This window comes from Mustela nigripes, chromosome 3, assembly GCF_022355385.1.
Source record: "Mustela nigripes isolate SB6536 chromosome 3, MUSNIG.SB6536, whole genome shotgun sequence".
In the NCBI taxonomy this organism is placed as follows: Eukaryota; Metazoa; Chordata; class Mammalia; order Carnivora; family Mustelidae; genus Mustela; species Mustela nigripes.
Window position 1 is genome coordinate 54,586,999 of NC_081559.1, and position 19,946 is coordinate 54,606,944.

At 37.9% G+C, this 19,946-nt stretch overlaps 1 non-coding gene across 1 annotated transcript; it reads right to left on the reverse strand.

Moving 5' to 3' along the window:
• Nucleotides 1-10,438: 10,438 nt before the first annotated feature.
• Nucleotides 10,439-10,546, reverse strand: LOC132014767 (U6 spliceosomal RNA). The gene has a single exon (XR_009403409.1). It is a non-coding gene; the product is annotated as a U6 spliceosomal RNA (small nuclear RNA).
• Between the last annotated feature and the right edge of the window lie 9,400 nt (nt 10,547-19,946).

Below are 19,946 nucleotides of genomic sequence, written 5' to 3' on the forward strand. Positions count from 1 at the left end.
GAGAGAGAGAGAGAAGACTCAAATAAAACCAGAAAGGGAGGAAAAAGAGCTGACATCACAGGAATATGAAGGATTATAAGAGAATATTATGGAAAATATAGGTCAATAAATTGGACAACCCAGAAAAAATAGATATATTCCTAGAAACAAATAACCTTCAAAAACTGAATCAGGAAGAAAACCAGTAACTTAATTCTATGAAAGTCCAACTCCCTTTTTTATGATAGATTATTTCATGAACTGCTTATCATTCTTTCATTTAAAACATAGATTAAATAAATGTTTAAATAAACACAACCTATATATATATAATTTCAAGAAAAAGCAACACAGTGCCTAATTGTAAATATAAAAAGTTGCTTATTTACTACAATATGCAAATGTCCAGGTATGACGAGCGGACATAATAACATAGTCAGAGGTTCGCATCTATATTTAGAGTCACTGTAGTGAGACTGACAGAAGTGTGCTGTACTAGAGACTCAAAAACTATGTCCAGCATTGCTACTCATGATGTGATTTTCCTAAATGTTGAATAATTTATGGTAAATTTCTAACACAATATTCCTAGAAAATTGAAGTCTATTAAACATGTGCAGGAAATACTTGGCACTTATTTGTAGAATTGAGTTAGGTTCTAAGTTCAGATAATTAAAAACCCACTTTCACCTAAATATATGTCTTGGTGGATGTCAAAAAGTATGCAGGATATGAGACAACCCTTATTCCATGGGACTATGCCAGCCGCTTTAAGAAATGTTGGTACTGGCTTAAAAATGCCAGTGCCAACCTACTAAATACTAGTAGCTCCCAGTTATTTTGATATTATAAAAACCTTGCAACAAGTGTTTGTAATGCCCTCAGATAGTGATATCATGCTTATTGAGAAATTCTGCTATAAGCACTATCTGGCATCAGTATGTGTTTAATTCCTATTTATTGATGGGATGGATGAATGAGTGTATAATGTTACATTTCTAAAAATAGCTAAATTTGATGGCAAGTAACAAAAAAACGCAGCTAACTCTAGTTTAGACAAACTTTTTTTTTTTTTTTTAACAATAAAGTTTAGAGTTAGACCACCTAGGTTTGGTGCCACAGCTCACAATATTGTCATTGTCTATGGTTCCTATTTTCCTTCCATTTTGCCATTTGGCAAACCTGTTTTTTTTTTTTTTTAATCACTTCATAAAGATTACCACAGCACCTCTGGGTTTAATATATGTATTCAAAGCAGAAAAAGGGAAGGAGGAGGAAAGGATCATGACTAGTAGACTTCCTTTTCTGTCCTATTGGCCAGAACTATGTCCCATGACTAGTGCTGGTTGCAAAGGACGCTATGATCCTCCCACTGAAAGTAATACTACTGTCATGCAAAATGTAAAACAGAAAGAATGAAAGAAACAAAATCTTCCAGATATGTTACTGAGCTGCCAAGAAGTAAAAATTCTAAGAAGCTAACAAGTGAAGTGAACATAGATCTCCTACAAAGTGAGGAAGTACTAGGCATGGCTTTTCCTTGGACATATGTGCCAAATCCTGATGGTCTTTCAATGGTTTTCACTTTCAGTGGTTTCACAGGAAGTGGGGATTGGGGACAGATGATAATATTTAAGGTCTGCCCAAGGTATGAAGTCTAATAGAGTCGGACTCAAAGTTGGAACATGAAAAGGCAAGCCACAGGCTGGTAGAAAATATTCATAACTCTTTATATTCAGAATATAAAAAACTACAAATCAGCATCAAAAGAAATATAATTTAACTTTTCAAATGGATGAAGCTCTTGAAAAGAACCTTTAGAAAAGACAATACACTTGTAGCCAATAAGCACACATAAAGGCACTCAACATCATTAGTCATCAGAGAAATGCAAATTTAAACCATGAGATGCTATTACACATCCATTAGAGGAGTTCACATTTTTAAGGATTAACCAAACCAAATGTTGGTGAGATAGAACTTGCATACATTGCTGGTTGGAATGTAAAATAGACAAATACTTTGGAAATTGTTTGGCAGTGTCTTGCAGTCTTAAACACACACTTAATACATATCCAAGAGAAATGAAAACACGTATCTGTACAAAATCTTGTGCTTGCCAGGTGCCTTGGTAGAGCAGTTGTTAAGTGATCACCTCCTGGTTTCAGCTCAGATCATGATCTCAGAGTTGTGAGATTGAGCCCTGCATTGGCTCCAAACTTAGTGCCGACTCTGCTTAGGACTCTTTTTTCCTCTACTCCTCCCCAATATCCTCCCTCTCTCTCTAAAATAAATAAATAAATATTTTAAAAAAGGTGAATTTGAATGTTCATAGCCACATTACTAATAATAGCCAAGATATAGAAACAACGCAAATGCCCATCAGTTGATGGATGGTATACCACAGAAGGTGGTATAGCCATACAATGGAATATAATTCCGCCATGAAAGGTGCTGATACATGCTACAACATGGATGAAATTTGAAAACATTATGTTAGGTGAAAAGAAGCCAGACACAAAAGCCACATCCCATATGATACTATTGTATGGTATATGTCCAGAATAAGCAAATCCATACAAACAGTGGTTGTCCAGGGCTGGGAGAGGGAAAAGTAATGTGACTTCCAATAGGTATTAGGTTTCTTTTAGGAATGATGAAAATGTTCTGGAATGGGATAGTGGTGACGCCTAAACAAGTATACTAAAAACCACTGAATTGGACCGTTTAAATTGGTAAAGTGTATGGTATGTGAATTATATGCAATGATGTCGTTATAAAAAAACAACAAAAAATATATGTAGAAAGGTCACTGACACTGCCACCATCCCAAGATTACCACCGCCATCATCTTGGTGCATAGATTTCCAAACACATTTTTGTGCATTATATGTACTTTTTTAAAGAATAAAAACTGGGGGGATGCCTGGGTGGCTCAGTCAAGTGTCTGCCTTTGGCTCGGGTCTTGATCTCAGGGTCCTGGGATAAGGTTCCACATCAGGTTCTCTGCTCAGCGGGGAGACTGTTTCTCCCTCTGCCTGCCACTCACCCTGCTTGTACACGCTCTCTCTCTCTGACAAATAAATAAATAAAATCTCGAAAAAAAAAATAAAAATTGGAGCACCTGGATGCCTCAGTAGGTTAGGCATCTGTCTTCAGGTTAGCTCATGATCCCAAGGTCCTCGGATCAAGCATGCGACTCCCTGCTTAGTGGGTAGTCTGGTTCTCTCTCTCTCCCTGCTGCCCACACATACTCTCTCTCTCTTTCTCTCAAATAAATAATAAATAAAATCTTAACAACAACAACAAAAAGAATAAAAATTGGGTCAGACCATACAAAAGATATTTTTAACTGTAATACATAATTTTAGAATTATAAAGTAATGTCAGACTGGAGGGTGATTGTTTTCTTCCTGGCACTTTGCTGGAGAAACTCTCACCCTTTCATCCCCAACTATGATGTTAGCTGTGTGGAGTTTTTGTAGATGCCTTTTATTAGATTGGAAAGTTCCATTCCATTCCCAATTTCCTAAGTGTGTTTTTTCATGAAAAGGTGTTGGATTTTATAAAATGCTTTTTCTGCATCTGTGGACATGTTCACATAAGATTTTTTCCCCTTTATTCTATTCTTATTATTCTATATTACATTATACAGATTGATTTTCATATGTTGAAATAATCTTGTACTCCCGCAATAAATCTCACTTGGTAAGGTATAAAATCTTTTTATGTTTTGCCAAATTTAGTTTACCACTATCTGGTTGAGGAGTTTTGATTCTGTATTTATAAGGATACTGATCTGAAGTTTTCTTTTCTTCTGATGTCTTTGTCTTGCTTCAGTATCAGGCAAATCCTGGCCTCAAAATACTGGCCTCTCTTAATATCTGCAAAAGCTTATTGAGAATGGTATTAATTCTCTAAATATTTGATAGAATTTACCAGTGAGGCCATGAAGTCCTGGGCTTTTCTTTGCTGGGAGTTTGTTGCTTACTAACTTAAGCTATTTACTTACTGCATGTCTTTTCAAATTCTCTATTTCTTCATCGATCAACTTTGTTTCCAAACTAAGGATTTTAGAGGAGAGGGGGGAATGAGTGAGCCTGGTAGTGGATATTAATTAAGGAGGGCACATACTGCATAGAGCACTAGGCGTGGTGCATAAACAATGAATCTTGGAACACCGAAAAATAAAATAAATAAATAAGTAAATAAATAAAATAAAAATATAATCATTAAAATTCCCCCCCCAAGCTTTGTTTGTTTCTATGTTTCTAGGAGTCTGTCCATTTCACTTAAGTTATCTGCTTTATTGGCCTATAATTGTTCACTGTATGCATTATGTCTTAGGTATCTCAGGCTGCCATGACAAAATACGGTGCATGGGGCTGGTTTAAACAGCAGAAATTTATTTCACAGTTTCGAGGCTGTCAAGTACAAGGTGCTGGTTGATTTGGATCCTGGTAAGAGCTCTCTTCCTAGCATATAAACAGCCACCTTCCCATTATGTTGTCACATGGTCTTTCTTCAGTGCCTGCACATGTCAAGAGGCAGACAGACGGAAGACAGACTCTTCCTCTTCTTCTAAGGTTGTTAATCCCTTCGTGAGAATCCCATCCTCATGTCTTTTTTTTTTTTTTAAGATTTTATTTAGTTATTTAATTGACGAGAGAGAGAGAGAGAGAGAACACAAGCAGGGGGAGTGGGAGAAGGAGAAGCAGGCTCCCTGCTGAGCAGGGAGTCTGATGTGGGGCTCCATCCCAGGACCCTGGGATCATGACCTGAGCCTAAGGCAGACGCTTGACTGAGCCATCCAGGTGCTCCCCATCTTCATGTCTTAATCTAATCCTAATTACCTTCCAAAGGCCCCATCTCCATATACAGGTGATATTCCATAATATTCCACTCTGGGCTCCATCAAATTCATGTTTTTCTCACAGGCAAAATATATTTTATGTATCCCAACAACCCTAAACATCTTAACTTACTCCAGCATCAACTCTAAAGGCCAAAGTCTCATTTAAACATCTAAATCAGATAGAGTGAAACTCGAGGTATGATTCATTCTGAGACAAATCCTCTCCGGCTGTAAACCTGTGAAACCAGACAAATTATGTGCTTCCAAAATACAATAGTGGGACAGGCACAGGAGAGAAATCCCTGTTTCAAAGGCAAGAAATAGGAAATAAGGAAAGGGTAATGGGTCCCAAGGAAATCTAAAACCTAGAGGTGAGTTCCATTAAGGCTTGAGAGGACTGTCTTTGGTTCGATGCTCAGCCTTTCGGACCACTGAGCAGAGATCTTGCCTCTGAGCCTTTGTTGGACAGGGATTGTGCCCCAAAGATTGCCAGTTAGAGGTCTTGCCCCCAAGACACTTCAGGGTAGCCCTGGTCCAGAGCTCTGCATGATGATTCCAGTCCCAAGGCCTTTGTCAGAGGCCATCTTGCCTGTTGAAACCAAGGCAATGGCTCTGATGATCTCTGAATCACCTTTAGGTCATTTTTTTCCCTTAAAGAGTAGCATAGGTTCTAACCGAATAGCACTATCATCCAGTCCTGTTAATTTAATAAAGTCTCACAGACTTTCTTCGTTTTGTCTCACCTCCATTTCCCTCAGTTCAAACTGGCAGTACTTCTGCTTACATAATCCCACAAACCCCTTATCAAGAGATACTCCAGCCAGAACCCATGGTGTTCTCTTTAATAAATGTGTTCTAATTTTTTGTAATATGGATAGGGGGAGAATTTTTCAAATCTCCAAATTTGGATTCCCTTTTTCTTAATAATTTATTCTCCAATTCATTTCTCTCTTGTATTTTAATATGAGCAGTCATAAGGAAGCACATCATTCCTTCAAATCTTTGCTTAGAAATCTTTTCAGCTAATTCCAGATTTCAAGATATACTACAAAGTTGTAGAAATCAAAACAGTGCAGTACTCACACAAAAATAGACACATAAATCAATGAAACAGAATAGAGAGTTCAGAAATAAACCCACAATTATATGGCCAATTAATCTGTGACAAAAGAGGTAAGAATATGCAGAAAAGACAGTCTCTTCCATAAATGGTGTTGGAAAAACTGGAAAGCTACATGTCCAAGAATGAAACTGGACCACTTTCTCACACCATATACAAAAATAAACTCAAAATGGATCAAAGACTTACATGTGAGACAAGAAACCGTAAAAATCCTAGAAGAAAACATGGGCAGTAATTTTTTTGACATTGGCCTTAGCAACATTTTTCTAGACGGTCTCCTCAGGCAAGAGAAACAAAACAAAAATTAACTATTGGTACTACATCAAACTAAAAAGCTTTCACATGGCAAAGAAAACCATCAACAAAACAAAAGGATACCTACCAAATAGGAGAATATACTTGTAAATGATATATCTGATAAAGGGTTATTATTATCTAAAATGTATAAAGAACATATATAACACAACACACACACACAAAAAATATCCCAAATAATCTAGCTTAAAATGGGCAGAGGACTTGAATAGAAATTTTTTTCCAGAGAACATCAGATGGCCAGCAGATACATGAAAATTTACTCAACACCACTCATCATCAGGGAAATGCAAGTCAAAACCACGATGAGATATCTCATTCTAACACCTGTCAGAATGCCTAAAACCAAAAAAGACAAGAAATAACAAGTGTTGGGGCACCTGGGTGGCTCAGCTGGTTAAGCCACTGCTTTTGGCTCACGTCATGATCTCAGAGTCCCAGAATCAAGTCCCGCATCAGGCTCCCACCTCAATGGGGAGTCCGCTTCTCCCTCTGACCTTCTCCCCTCTCATTCTTTCTCTCACTTTCTCAATTGAATAAATAAAATCTTTAAAAAATAAAATAAAATAAACTCATGAGATGTTTTATACATACACAGAAATTTAAAAAAAAAAAAGAAATAACAAGTGTTGACAAGGACATGGAGAAAAGAGACACTCTTGCACTGCTGGGAATGCAAACTGCTGTAGCCACTGTGGAAAACAGTATGGAGATTCCTCAAAAATGGAAATACCATTTGATCCAGTAACTCCATCACTGGGTATTTATCCAAAGAAAATAAAAACAGCAATTAAAGCAGATATATGCATCCCTATGTTTACTGTAGCATTCTTTACAATAGCCAAAATATGGAAGCAACCCAGGTGCCCATCAGTAGATGAATGGATAAAGTGGTATATTTAAATAATGGAATATTATCCAGCCATAAAAAGGAATGTGATCTTGCCATTTGCAACAACATGGATGGATCTAGAGGTTATTATGCTAACTGAAATAAGTCAGAGAAAGGCAAATACGTTTGATTTCACTTGTACATGGAATCTAAAAAAAAAATGAATAAATAAACAAAAAGCAGAAATGCAGCCATAAATACAGAGAACAGATTGATGGTTGCCAGAGGGGAGAAGGGTGGGTGATGGGCAAAATGAATGAAGGAGGGTGGGAGTACAGGCTTCCACTTAGGGAATGAATAAGTCATGAAGATGAAAGGCACAGCATAGAGACTATAGTCAATGATACTGTAATAGCATTGTATGTTGATAGATGGTAGCTACATTTGTAAAGAGCACTGCCTAACATATAGACTTGTCCAATCACTATGCTGTACACCTGAAACTAATATAACGTTGTGTATCAAAATTTTATTTTGAAGAAAAATAAAATGTATTTAAAAATCATTTTTTAAAAGATTTTATTTATTTATTTGACAGAGAGCGAGACCACAAGTAGGCAGAGAGGCAGGCAGAGAGAGGGAGAAGTAGGCTCCCCACCAAGCAGAGAGCCTGATGTGCGTCTTGATCCCAGGACCCTGAGACCAGGATCTGAGCCTAAGGCAGAGGTTTAACCCACTGAGCCACCCTTCTAAACTAAATATCCAATTTCATAAATCGCAAGTTCTACTTTCCACAAAACACTAGAACACAAACAATTCAGCCAAGTTCTTTACCATATTATAACAAGGACCTGTTTTCCTCCAGTTTCCAATAATATGTTTCTCATTTCCATCTGAGATTTCACCAATGGCCTTTAATGCCCATATTCCTACCAATATTCTGTTCATGATTCTTTAGGTCTTTTTCAAGAAGATGGAGCTTTCTCTTCAGCTCTCCTCTTCCTTCTGAGCCCTTATCAGAATCTCCCTTAATATCCATATGTCTGGCATGGACCTCCAAACTCTTTCAGCCTCTATTGCTTGTCTAGTTCCAAAAGCTACCTCATGGGTTTAGGTATTTGTTATAGCAGTACTTATCAAAATCCGTCTTAGTTAGCTCAGGCGGCCATAATAAAATGCTACAGACTGAGTGGCTTAAGCAATAGAAATTTATTTTTCATAATTCTGGAGGTTGGGAAGTCCAAGATCAAAGTACCAACTAATTTGGCTCCTGGTGAGAGCTCTCTTTCTGGTTTACAGAGAGCCACCTTCTCGTTGCTCTTACTTGGTCATTCCTTAGTGTAGGCACCTGGGATAGGGATGGGGTGGGGAAGAAGGTTAGGGAACAGAGGGGAGAATTTTTCTTTCCTTCTAACTTCACTAATTCTTTATGAGAACCCCACCCTGTGATCACCCTTGTGATTTAACCTAGCCTGAATCCCCAAGGCACCATTTTTAAACACCATCCATTGTGTGTTAGGACTTCAGTAAATGAATTTTAAGGGATGTATTCGGTCCACAACTCCTTATAATCTCCCCCACCCCCACCCCATAAGGTTGGTAGTTATGTCTTTTTGTTGGTGATTTTAGTAATTTTAGTCTTCTCTTTTTATTTGCTTGATAGGCTAGCTAAAAATTTGTCGATTTTATTAATCTTTTCCATGAAGCAACTTTTGATTTTGTTGATTTTTCTTTATTGCTTCTCAATTCTCTATTTCATTTATTTTCCTCCTGCTTGCTTTATATTTAATTTACTCTTGTTTTTCCTCATTCCTTAAGGTGGAATGTTAGGTTATTGATTTGAGATTTTTTTTTTCTTCTTTTTCAATATGGGCAATTACATCTATAAAGTTCCTTCTAGGCACTATTTTCACTGTATCCTTAAGATTTGGTATGTTGTGCTTTCATGTTCATTCATCTCAAGTATATTCTTATTTCCTTTGTGATTTGTTTCTTGACCCTGTGATTATTTATGATTGTGTTTAATTTCCATTTGTAAATTTGTCTCATTTCCTTCCATTTTAATTCCTAATTTCATTCACTATGGTTGGAGAGTATACTTCACATGATTTTAATCTTTTGAAATTTATTGACACTGGTTTTATGGCCTAACATATTTCCTATCCTGGTAAATGTTTCACATGTACTTGAGAAGAATGTGTACTCTGTAGTTGTTGAATGGAGAGTTCTTTAGGTCCTTGTTAGTTGAATTATAGTGTTGTTCAAGTTCTCTATCTGCTTGATGACTTTTTGTCTAGTTCTATCATTTTGGAAAGTGAGATATTGAAATCTCCCAACTATTATTGTTGAATTGACCATTTTTCTCTTCAATTCTTTTTTGTTTCATGAATTTGTTATCTATATGTTTATAGTTATATCTTTAGGTAAATTAACTCTATTATTATCAAGTGTCCTTCTTAGTCTATAGTAATAATTTTTGTCCTAAAGTCTACTTTGCCTGATTTTAGATTAGCCATTCTAGGTCTCTTGGTTATTGTTTACCTAGTATATCTTTTCCCATACTTTTACTTTTGACTTCTTTGTACCTTTGAATCTAAAGTGTGTCTCTTATACACAGCATATGATTAGGTTTGGAGTTTTTTGTTTTGCTTTATTTTGTTTTAATCTGTTCTGAAAATTTCTGCCCTTCAATTCAATCCCTTTTCGTATAATGAAGTTATTGATAAGGTCATGTTTACACTTGCCATTTTCCTATTTTTTACATGTCTTTTTTTTTCCTTTTTTGGATCATTTCTCCATTATTATTTTTGTTTTAAAAGGATATTTTCTAGTGAATTACTTTAATTTTTTTGTTATTTTTCTTAATGTATATTTTTAAAGGCTTACTTATTTATTTTAGAGAAGAGGGAGAGCCAGATGGAGAGAATCTTCAAGCGGACCCCCTACTAAGCATGGAACCCAACTCAGGGCTCGATTTCACCACCCATGAGATCATGACATGAGTTGAAACCACCAGTCGGTGCTTTAACTTACTGAGCCACCCAGGAGCCTTTCTTACTATAGTTTTTGAATCATTTTCTTAGTGGTTGCTATGAGGGTTCAATTAACATCTTAATTCATAACAATCCAGTTCAAATTAATACCAATTTAATTGTAATAGTATGCAAAATCTTTGTTCCTCTATGACTCCTCTCCCCTCATTTGTGCTGTTATTATAATTATATCTCCTTAATATCTTTCAAATACATTGTCTGTATCTCTTCTCCAGTGTTCTAGTACTGAACTCTAGGTCTATAAATTACATCTCTATAGATTGCATGCCCATCTACACAGAAAATACAAAGAATGCTTTGCACATTTATAAGTTCTCCTTGCACAGGGGCCATGTTAGTCTTTTTTTGTATTGTTCCAACTTTAATATATGTGCTGCCAAATTGAGAACAACATGATTTAATATTGACTTTAGAAACTACTCTGGCTTCCAGTGTGAAAAACAAATTAAAGAGGAGGCCAGTCTGGAGGTGAGAAGACTAGATAGAAATGCTGAAATATATCAGGTAAAAGATGATAGTAGAAGATAGACCTAGAGTTCAGTACTAGAACACTGGAGAAGAGATACAGACAATGTATTTGAAAGATATTAAGGAGATAGTATTAACTAGCCTTGGCAACTGGATGTATAGCTGAGCAAAAGGAAGGAGTCGAAATGACTAATTCTCTGTATCATGCAACTGAGAGAATTATGGTGCTATTCACAGAGAAAGATAACATTGAAATAGAAGCCTTGTGAAAAAGTACAATGAGCTCGATTTTAGACTTTTTAAATTTATGATGCTTGTAGGATATTTAAATGAAAATGGAGATGTTCAGTAAAGAGGGGATACTTAAGTTTGAAACTTAAGTGAGCAATAGGGCCTGTGGATAAAGATTTGAGAGTGATTAATATGTAGATAGCAATAAAAGTCTTGAGAGTTTATTAGAATGTCCAATAAGTATATATAAAGTGGTAATAGAACCAAGGATGGAATCTTAAGGAACAGTAATATTTTGACTTTAAGGAAATGAAGACGATTCATCATAAAAAAGTGAGAATAACTCTGGAAGTATCAGGAAAACCAGAAGACTGTGTTGTCATGGAAGTTGAAAGAAGAGAATATTTTAAGAATTGAGATGTAAAAAAAAATAATAAAAACAAGGAATAAATTAAAAAAACATAAAATAAAGAATGCATTCTTTTCATTGGATTTAGCAATAAGGAAAACCATTCAATCACAGCAGTATGTTAAAGTATGTTAAAGATAGCTTTGAGTTCTTTGCTATTTCTCCCATCAAGAAATAAAATCAATTTCCCTCCTCTTGAAGCCCTATTGGGCTTGTATTGACCAATAAAACGTGGGAGTGGTCTGATTGTTTAACTTCTGAGACTGGACAACTTCTGCTTTCACAAACTTAAAACACTCCTTCTTAAAACTCAACTCTCATGCTGTGGGAAGCCCACATATGGAGGAGCCATGAGAAGAAGGACTCATTTCCAGCTGAGCTCCCAGCCAAGAGCCAATACCACCTGCCGGCCATGTGAATGAGCCATAGTGGATGTTCTAGTCCAATAAAGCCTCCAGATGAGCACAGCTCCAGCTGATGCCATGAAGAAAAAAAATTATCTACTCAAGCCTAGTCAACCCACAGAATCATGAAAGATACTAAATGGTGGCTGCTGTTTTAAAGGACCGTGTTTTGGTGGCAAATTGTTACTTAGCAATCAATCTATTTTATTATTATTTTGTAACATTTATAAAAGACAATGTTCTGTTGAGGTATTGTAAGTATAAATTTCTATGGGTTGAAGAGTATCTTGATGAATAGGAACTGGAGACAACTATTTTAGTAAGTTGATTATGAAAGAGGAATGCCTGGTTGGCTTAGTGGGTGAAGCATCTGTCTTTGGCTTGGGTCATGATCTTAGGGTACTGGGATTGAGTCCTGCACCAGGATCTCTACACAGCAGGAAGTCTGCTTCTCCCTCCCCCCACCAATAAAGAAATAAATAAAATCTTTTTTATTATTATTATTTTTAAAGACTTATTTATTTATTTGACAGAAAGAGAGAGATCACAACTAGGCAGGCAGAGAGAGAGGGGTAAGCAGGGTCCTCACTGAACAGAGAGCCCTACACGGGGCTTGATCCCAGGACCCCGAGATCATGACCTGAGCCAAAGACAGAGGCTTAACCCACTGAGCCACCCAGGCACCCCAATAAATAAAATCTTTAAAAAAAGAAAGAGAAAAGCTATTTAGAGCAGTATATATAAGAAGGTCTGAATTTATCAAAGGTATTGTTAGGTTTTAATATGAAAAATTTATTTTTTATCTTTTATTTATTTATTTATTTGAGAGAAAGAAAGCTCGTACATGCATACACTCATGTGAATTGGGTGGATAGGGGCAGAGGGAGAGAGAGAGGATCTCCAGCAAACTCCCCATTGGGTACAGAGCCTGATACAGTGCTTGATCTCACCACCCTGAGATCATGGCCTGGGCCAAAATCAAGAGTTGGACACTTAACCCTACTGAACCACCCAAGTGCCCCTTTAATATGAAAAACTTAAACGTTATTTAAGAAGGTGCATCCCTGTTCTACAGCAGCAATACTAATATACTTTAAAGACAAAAGAAAATACTTATAACTATGTTTCCCCTGTGATCCTGTAAAGAGGTCCTTTCCACAGAAAACATTGAAGATACAGAAGAGAGATGGGTTAACCGGTGGAGAAAGGCTCCTGAGGAGATGAGAGAAAATGTTACCTTTTTCAGACTCTCCCAGAAAGGATCTTATTAGTCTCCTTAGACATGATCCATTATAGAGTCCCTAACATATGGACTCTCACATCCTGACTCCTTGCATTCACGGTTTGCATAGCTGCTTTTAGCTCAAGCACTAATCCTTCACTTTTTTTTTATTAAACATTTTATTTATTTATTTGACAGAGAAAGAAACAGCAAGAGCAGGAACACAAGCAGGGGGAGTAGAAGAGGGAGAAGCAAGCTTCTTACTGGGCAGAGAGCCCAAAGTGGGGCTCGATCCCAGGATCCTGGGATCATGACCTGAGCTGAAGACAGATGTTTAACAGACTGAGCTACCCAGGCGCCCCACACTAATCCTTTTCTAATCATCGATGGCTAGTGTCTTAAGTTGTATTAGTTAGGATATTGTGTTTTGGACCAGAAGTAAGAGAACATATATTTCAAAGAGGCTGAAATATAAATCTGAAGTTTGAGATTTGGTTAATTCAACCACTCAACAACATCATCAAGGTCCTAGGTTCTTTCTATAATTTCCTCTGTCATCCTCATACTTTCATCTCATTCTCTTAGGTTGGCTCCTGTAATTGTCTCAGGATGACTGCTGCAGTCCCAGGGGTTATATTCAGATGTCACGGGACAGAAATAGGTTTCTCCTTGCATATTCCTTTCCCGTAAGTCATATAGCAGATTTCTCTTCTAATGGGTAGAGTCTCATAATATGGCCAGTCAATTGCAAGGGTGATTTTAGGTAGGCTATTTATACTTTCTGAGCTTCAGTTTTCACATCTGTAAAGTGGGTAGCATCGTACCTATCTTAAAATTATTGTAAGGAATAAAAGAGAGGATTCTATTAAGCGTATAGTGCCTTGCTTTGTTCACAGAGCCGCCTTTCTCCTATTACATCCTGCATACTGTGTTTAGAGTTTATTTTCTAAGAAGCAAACTTGAGACTCTCCTCCCATTTAAAAGACCATACTAAACTTGATTTGTTTCCTGTGGTGCCAGGGTCTACTTTTCCAAAAGCACTCAGAAGAGAGAAAAAAATTAATGGAGTGTGGATTAGAAAGGAAAATGGTTAACGGGCAAGTAATAGTATCTGCCACACCGGACTAACAATGTACCAGAAACTGTTCTGGTTGCTTTGACTCAGGGGTGGGGGTGGGAATTCCCATGGGCTGGGTAGAAACAGAGATGTCAGAATTTCCTTTTTGGGGTAAAGGGTGGGGATCCAGAGCACAGATGGAGTACAGGTTCTGATGTATGTGTTTGGGTGATAAAGTGGGTGAACATTCAGCATGATTTATTCTTATCCCAACTCTATCCCTCATAGCTTGGCCCTGGGCTCGACCACAGCCCTGCATCTGAGCCAGAATAATAAATCATGAAGTTCCTTAGGCTCCAAAGAGGGTGCTAACATGAATACTGAATAGTATTCCTGTTATCATGTTACTAAATTAAAAAAAAAATGCATTCTTACATGCAGGGTGCTTTCTCTAGAAACAATTAGATTTCCCATCTAGACTCTCCTTTTGCTTATCTCAATAGACACAGTGCCATCTACTGAAAATAAAGCACCAATAGCCATGATACCCCCAAGGGATTCCCAGGAGAGCCCCCCTCTCTGTGGGCTCCCTGTCTCACCCACCTCCCAGATGGACTGGAGGGAGTAGGCGGAATCCACAGGCTGTTCTCCTGTCACAAACTGTAATGCATCTGTTCCCTGGTGCTTTCTGTGAGCAGCAAGAGTAAGACGTTCCTGTAGGGACCTAAGGAGCTCGGCCAGAAACTTAAAGTGTCTGTGAGAGCCCTTTTAGGTTACCCTCTTGCCTTCGTTTGACCAGGTATAAAATTAAGCTATCCTATCCAGAGGAGGCATGCTTTTCTACTGAAGCGTAACAAGGATTACTGACACGTTTTCCTTCGGGTAATTACGGTAGCTTTCTTTCCATGTAATAGTGTAGCAATGTATTAAAGTCTTTTGAATTTTTAGTGAAATTTGTAGTGGGTCGAATAGATAAGAGATTAAGAAAAGAATCCTGGAACATTATCGGGACTGCTGTGTCTTTGGGGTTTGGGGATAACCTAGGTTGCTATGAAAATTCATTTATGCCAAGTTCCACATTCTGGTTAATTGTGTTCTCTCCAGATTGCAGTGTCTCTTGGTTTCATAAATGGAGAAGTGGAGAAACAAAAGGAAGATTGTTGCTTACATTGAGCCGCCCCAGTCAGGAATAAAATAGAAAATGGAAGCTCTTTAAAATGCACAGCCTTCTGTAGGACACATTCAACTCTTGTCCTCTGTGCCCCTCACTCCACCGTTCTTCCTCCCCAGGAATCTTGGCTCCATCTGCTTGTAGCCCTTCAATGACAATCTATAATTTAAAACACTAGTTTGGATTGATTCTGATTTAGCTTTTGGTAGTCAGAGCTGGCATTCCTTCTATTCGCCCCTCCAAATCTGGCCCCATTTTCTCTCCTTCACTTGCTGCTCATTCTTTCTGCTTTCTTCTTATTAGATTCTTGACAGCCAAACTTCCCACAGTTAAGTTTGTGGTCTGGTAATTTATCATGAATATTCTTAAAATTGCCTCATTAAAAGGGGCATTTGAAGCTGAAACTTAAGTGTCTGTTACCACGGTAACCAACAACTCTTTAGAACTGCCTGCCTAAGCCATAGAGGTAAGGATTGCTGTTGGCAGAAGTTTGAAGGTAGGCAGCTAAAGACTAGTGGGCAGGAAAGACAGAAAAGGAAGGAAGGAAAAAGCCTGTAGGCCCTGATGTGGAATTCTCAACCCCAAATCGGGTATCCTTCTATCCAACAAGACAAATCAAGTTGGTACTATGCTCCCATTCTTGACATCACACAGTTCAGGAAATTGGGGATTGGAAGTCCTTTTTACCATCAGGTTCCTGGGGTGGGGGGTGGATTTCAAAGCTCACAACCTGAAACTGATGTAATCATATGTTACCTATTCTTGAGTCCGCCATTTACCTCTCTGTGCCTCAAGTTATCATTTTTTTTTTTTAAATGGGCAAAATACTCTCTATGTCACCAGGTAATATGAATATCAGCGAGGCAATAAAAGTGAAGCCTTTTTGTAAACAGGGTGCTGCATCCATGCAGGCTAAAACCCATGTTTTGAGTCTACAACTGTTCTCTAGAAGCTCTTCTGGGTTACCATCAGTCAACTTCTCTCAAAGAAAAGACAATTTCTCCAATAATAGTTAGTGTCAAACTAACCTTATTGATTGCTTTTTCCAAGCCAAGATTCTTTCTCTAGGCTTTCCATTATTTACTGGGCCTGTACAAGAGTGAACACTGACTGTTAGGCATGTCTTGAACTGTTACAAAAGTTGTTATGAAAGAAGTATATTTGATAAATAATGAAGGTTACAAAAAGGACAAATTACATTTTTTAAAAAAAGATTTTATTTATTTATTTGACAGAGAGAGAGAGAGAGAGAGAGAGAGAGCAAAAGCAGCAGAGGGAGAGGGAGAAGCAGACTCCCTGTGGAGCAAGGAGCCAATATGGGACTTGATCCCAGGATCCTGGGATCATGACCTAAGCCCAAGGCAGACACTTAAACAACTGAGCCACCCAGGTTCAGGAGTCTTTAATATGTATTGCTTTCTTGGTAGAAACACACTGTGTTGAATCAATAGGATTAGAAAAATAAGACAAAGGGAAAAAAACATCTTGATGAGCAACATATGGAGACACACAGACATATGAAGAAGAAAATACTGTGCAGTGTTGACATTCTTAAGGACCACAAGGGAGAGGGGACACTTGGGTGGGGTCTTGGTAAATTCTTATGGAACATAATAACCAGGAACATATGGAGAAGAGTTGGGTTATGAATATAAATGAATTATGAATATAAAGTACTTCAAACGGTTATGAATATAAAGTACTTCATGGCACTGCCCACTTTTATTGTTTCTCTTATTAGCACAACTGCCATTGGCATAAATAATTGAAATATTAGTGAATTTTTGATGACTCACTGGTGTGCCAGCATAAAGGCTCTAGGATAGGCAAAGCTCATTCTTCAGGTGCTCATCGATTGGCAATCTGCTACTTCAGGTATTTTCATTTCCTTCCTATTACCAAGTGAGTAGGAAAGCAAACCTTTGCAGAGATGGGTAGGATGTGGAATTCCTCAAATGTTGAAAACAGTCAGGAGTTCAAATCAGAATGGTTGAATGGTTGGTTGAATGCCTGACTCTTGATTTTGGCCCCACTCTTAATCTCAAGGTCATGAGACTGAGCCCCACATCGGGCAGCGGGAGTCTGCTGAAGATTCTTTCCCTCTCCATTTGCCCCTCCCCCAGCCCATGCGTGTGTGTGTGCGCATTTGTACACACGTGCTCTCTATCTCTAAAATAAATCAATAAATCTTAAAAAAAAAGAATGGGTTCACTATCAGATATGTCTCGCATGCATTTTGAGAATAGACAAAACAATTCCACACAAAATCGCTAGTTTTATGGCTAATGAGAAATGTCCAAAAACATACTTCTTACTGTTTATGTTTCAGACCTTATAAATCATGAAATGTAGTTTCAAATTGTAGTGTAAGACCTATAGAGTAACACGGGTATTGCTGTTAGCTGTAAATACAGTTCTGTATTATGGTTACAGCTTGCTCTTCCTAAAATAAAACTCAGCATTTGCTGAATTTAAGTTTAGCTTGGCTTACTTCTCTGCCAAACAGAATATAAGTATACCGGATACAATATTACGTTAGCTTTCTTTTCAACATCAACCCCAAATCTGAATGTTCTTATTGTTCATTATTAAGCTTTCATGCAAGAAGAAAAATGAGAAAACTTAAGGGCAAAATCTTTGGCAACAGATTGACTTAGTTCAGATATTAACAGTGGTACTTGGTTGATTGCTACTCCTTACTTTATCTTTAAAAATCGGGTGACAAAAATGCCGATCTCTTATGGTAATTATGACATTTAAAGGAGCTAATCGATGTAGATTGTACTGGGGTATGTGAATAGCTTTAGTAAATAATACTCATTCTCCCCACCCAAGTTCTGAACCAATTAAGAAATTGACAAAACTAGGGCAACAGGAGATAATTGTCACCAAAAAAGCTGACATTGGTAAGTGTGGGCATCCTAACACTGAACACCAGAAATAAACAGACTTACCACCTGGTCAGCAGCTGTACAATATGTCTTCCACTGGGAAAAGGTATTTGCTACTAAGCTGAAAGCATGCCTGAGATCAATTGAGAACACATGCTCCCTGTGGGGAGATTTGCTACAGTGAGAGGAAGGGGTTGGATTATAAATACCCAGCTTCTTCCAAGCTCCCTAATGAGTTAATCACTCCTCCCATGGGGGAGAGTGGAAGGTATGCAGGTGTGCTACAGCTGAAGGAGCTCCCTCTCATGGGAAGAAACATCAGGAGTGGAGAATTAGTGTTCCTGGCAACCGCATGTTTAACACAGCATCTGGCACAAAGAAACACTTACTATATGTGTTATAAGATAAACTGAGGCATATTAAAAAATTTAAGAATTAATTTGAGCAAGAACTGATTCATATCAGACAGCATCCTGGCTAGCAGATATAAAGGAGATCCAAAGAACTGTTCAAAATGAAAGACTTATTGTCAGAGGAAAGCAGGAACAAGGAAGTTATATGAGGCAAAAAAGAGGGTTGGTTATTATAAGGTCACTTTCTGTTAAGGGATAGCAGGGTTTATCAGGAAGTTCACCCAACTAGTACTGATCAGGCAAATCCTGATTGACTAGTTCAAGATTCCATTTCTGAGAGAGCTGAGCCTAATTAAGTCTCAGCTTGGTGGTGTAAGGTTTAGCATACGCCTTTGGGACCGATGTCTTGTTTTTAACATATGTCATTTATGCCTTTTATAATTATTGATCCTTAAGGAAACGAGAAAATACAAATTATATTTTAGATCTCGATACATGTGAGAGAGTGATAGGTGGCATATCTAGAGAAGTGGAGAAAATCTGGTAGGAAAGATCTTCATCTGCCATCATGTGCATTTTTATTTTGTTTTGTAGACAGTGGGTAACCAAAAATAATTTTAAGTTGGGGAGAGATCCTCAAGCTTTCATTTTAGCATATGAATTCTCCCTGCACTCTACAGGAGGGAGAAGACACAGTCTTCACAAGCCAGGCACGATGCTATGCACTCAGCATGGAAACAATGTTATGTATTTGTAATGGTCTCTCTTAATTGTCACAATAATCTTGAGAATGATGTTGTACTCTCATTACTTTTACAGACGAGAAAGCAAAAACTTTAATAGTTTAAGTAATGTCCTCAAAGACTCACTTAATGTTTAACTGAGAAACATAGAATTTGATTTCATGTTGACCGGACTCCAAGACTCAGTGCCACAGACATTCACACCGGGCTCCATGCTTAGAAGGCCCCATTCTTGCTTTAATGCTCTGCTGTCACCAACTGGAAATTCTTTTTTTTTTTTTTTTAAAGATTTTATTTATTTATTTGACAGACAGAGATTACAAGTAGGCAGAGAGGCAGGCAGAGAGAGAGGAGGAAGCAGGTTCGCCACTGAGCAGAGAGCCCGATGTGGGGCTTGATCCGAGGATCCTGGGATCATGACCTGAGCTGAAGGCAGAGGCTTTAACCCACTGAGCCACCCAGGCGCCCCACCAACTGGAAATTCTTAATAAGTTTCGAATAACAGGCTCCAGATTGTCATTTTGCACTGGTTCCCTTCAATTATGAAGCTAGTCCTGCCAAGACATCTTTCCTTTCCACTACCCCGGTCACCACTTTCATCAAATCTGGAGATTCTACACGAATAAAGCTCCTCTTTGAATCAAAGAAATGTGGAAAACTAGCAACTGTAGGTGGATTATAAATGTGTGGATGATTATATATGGCTGTTTTCGTGTTTATACATGTAAATATCCACAATTCAGAGCCACATCTCTTTCACCAAACAATTCTTTCTCAGAATTCCTTTGGTTCCTGAGCCTCTGCAGGGCTGCAAGTGGGAACCAGGCCAAGAAGTGGTGA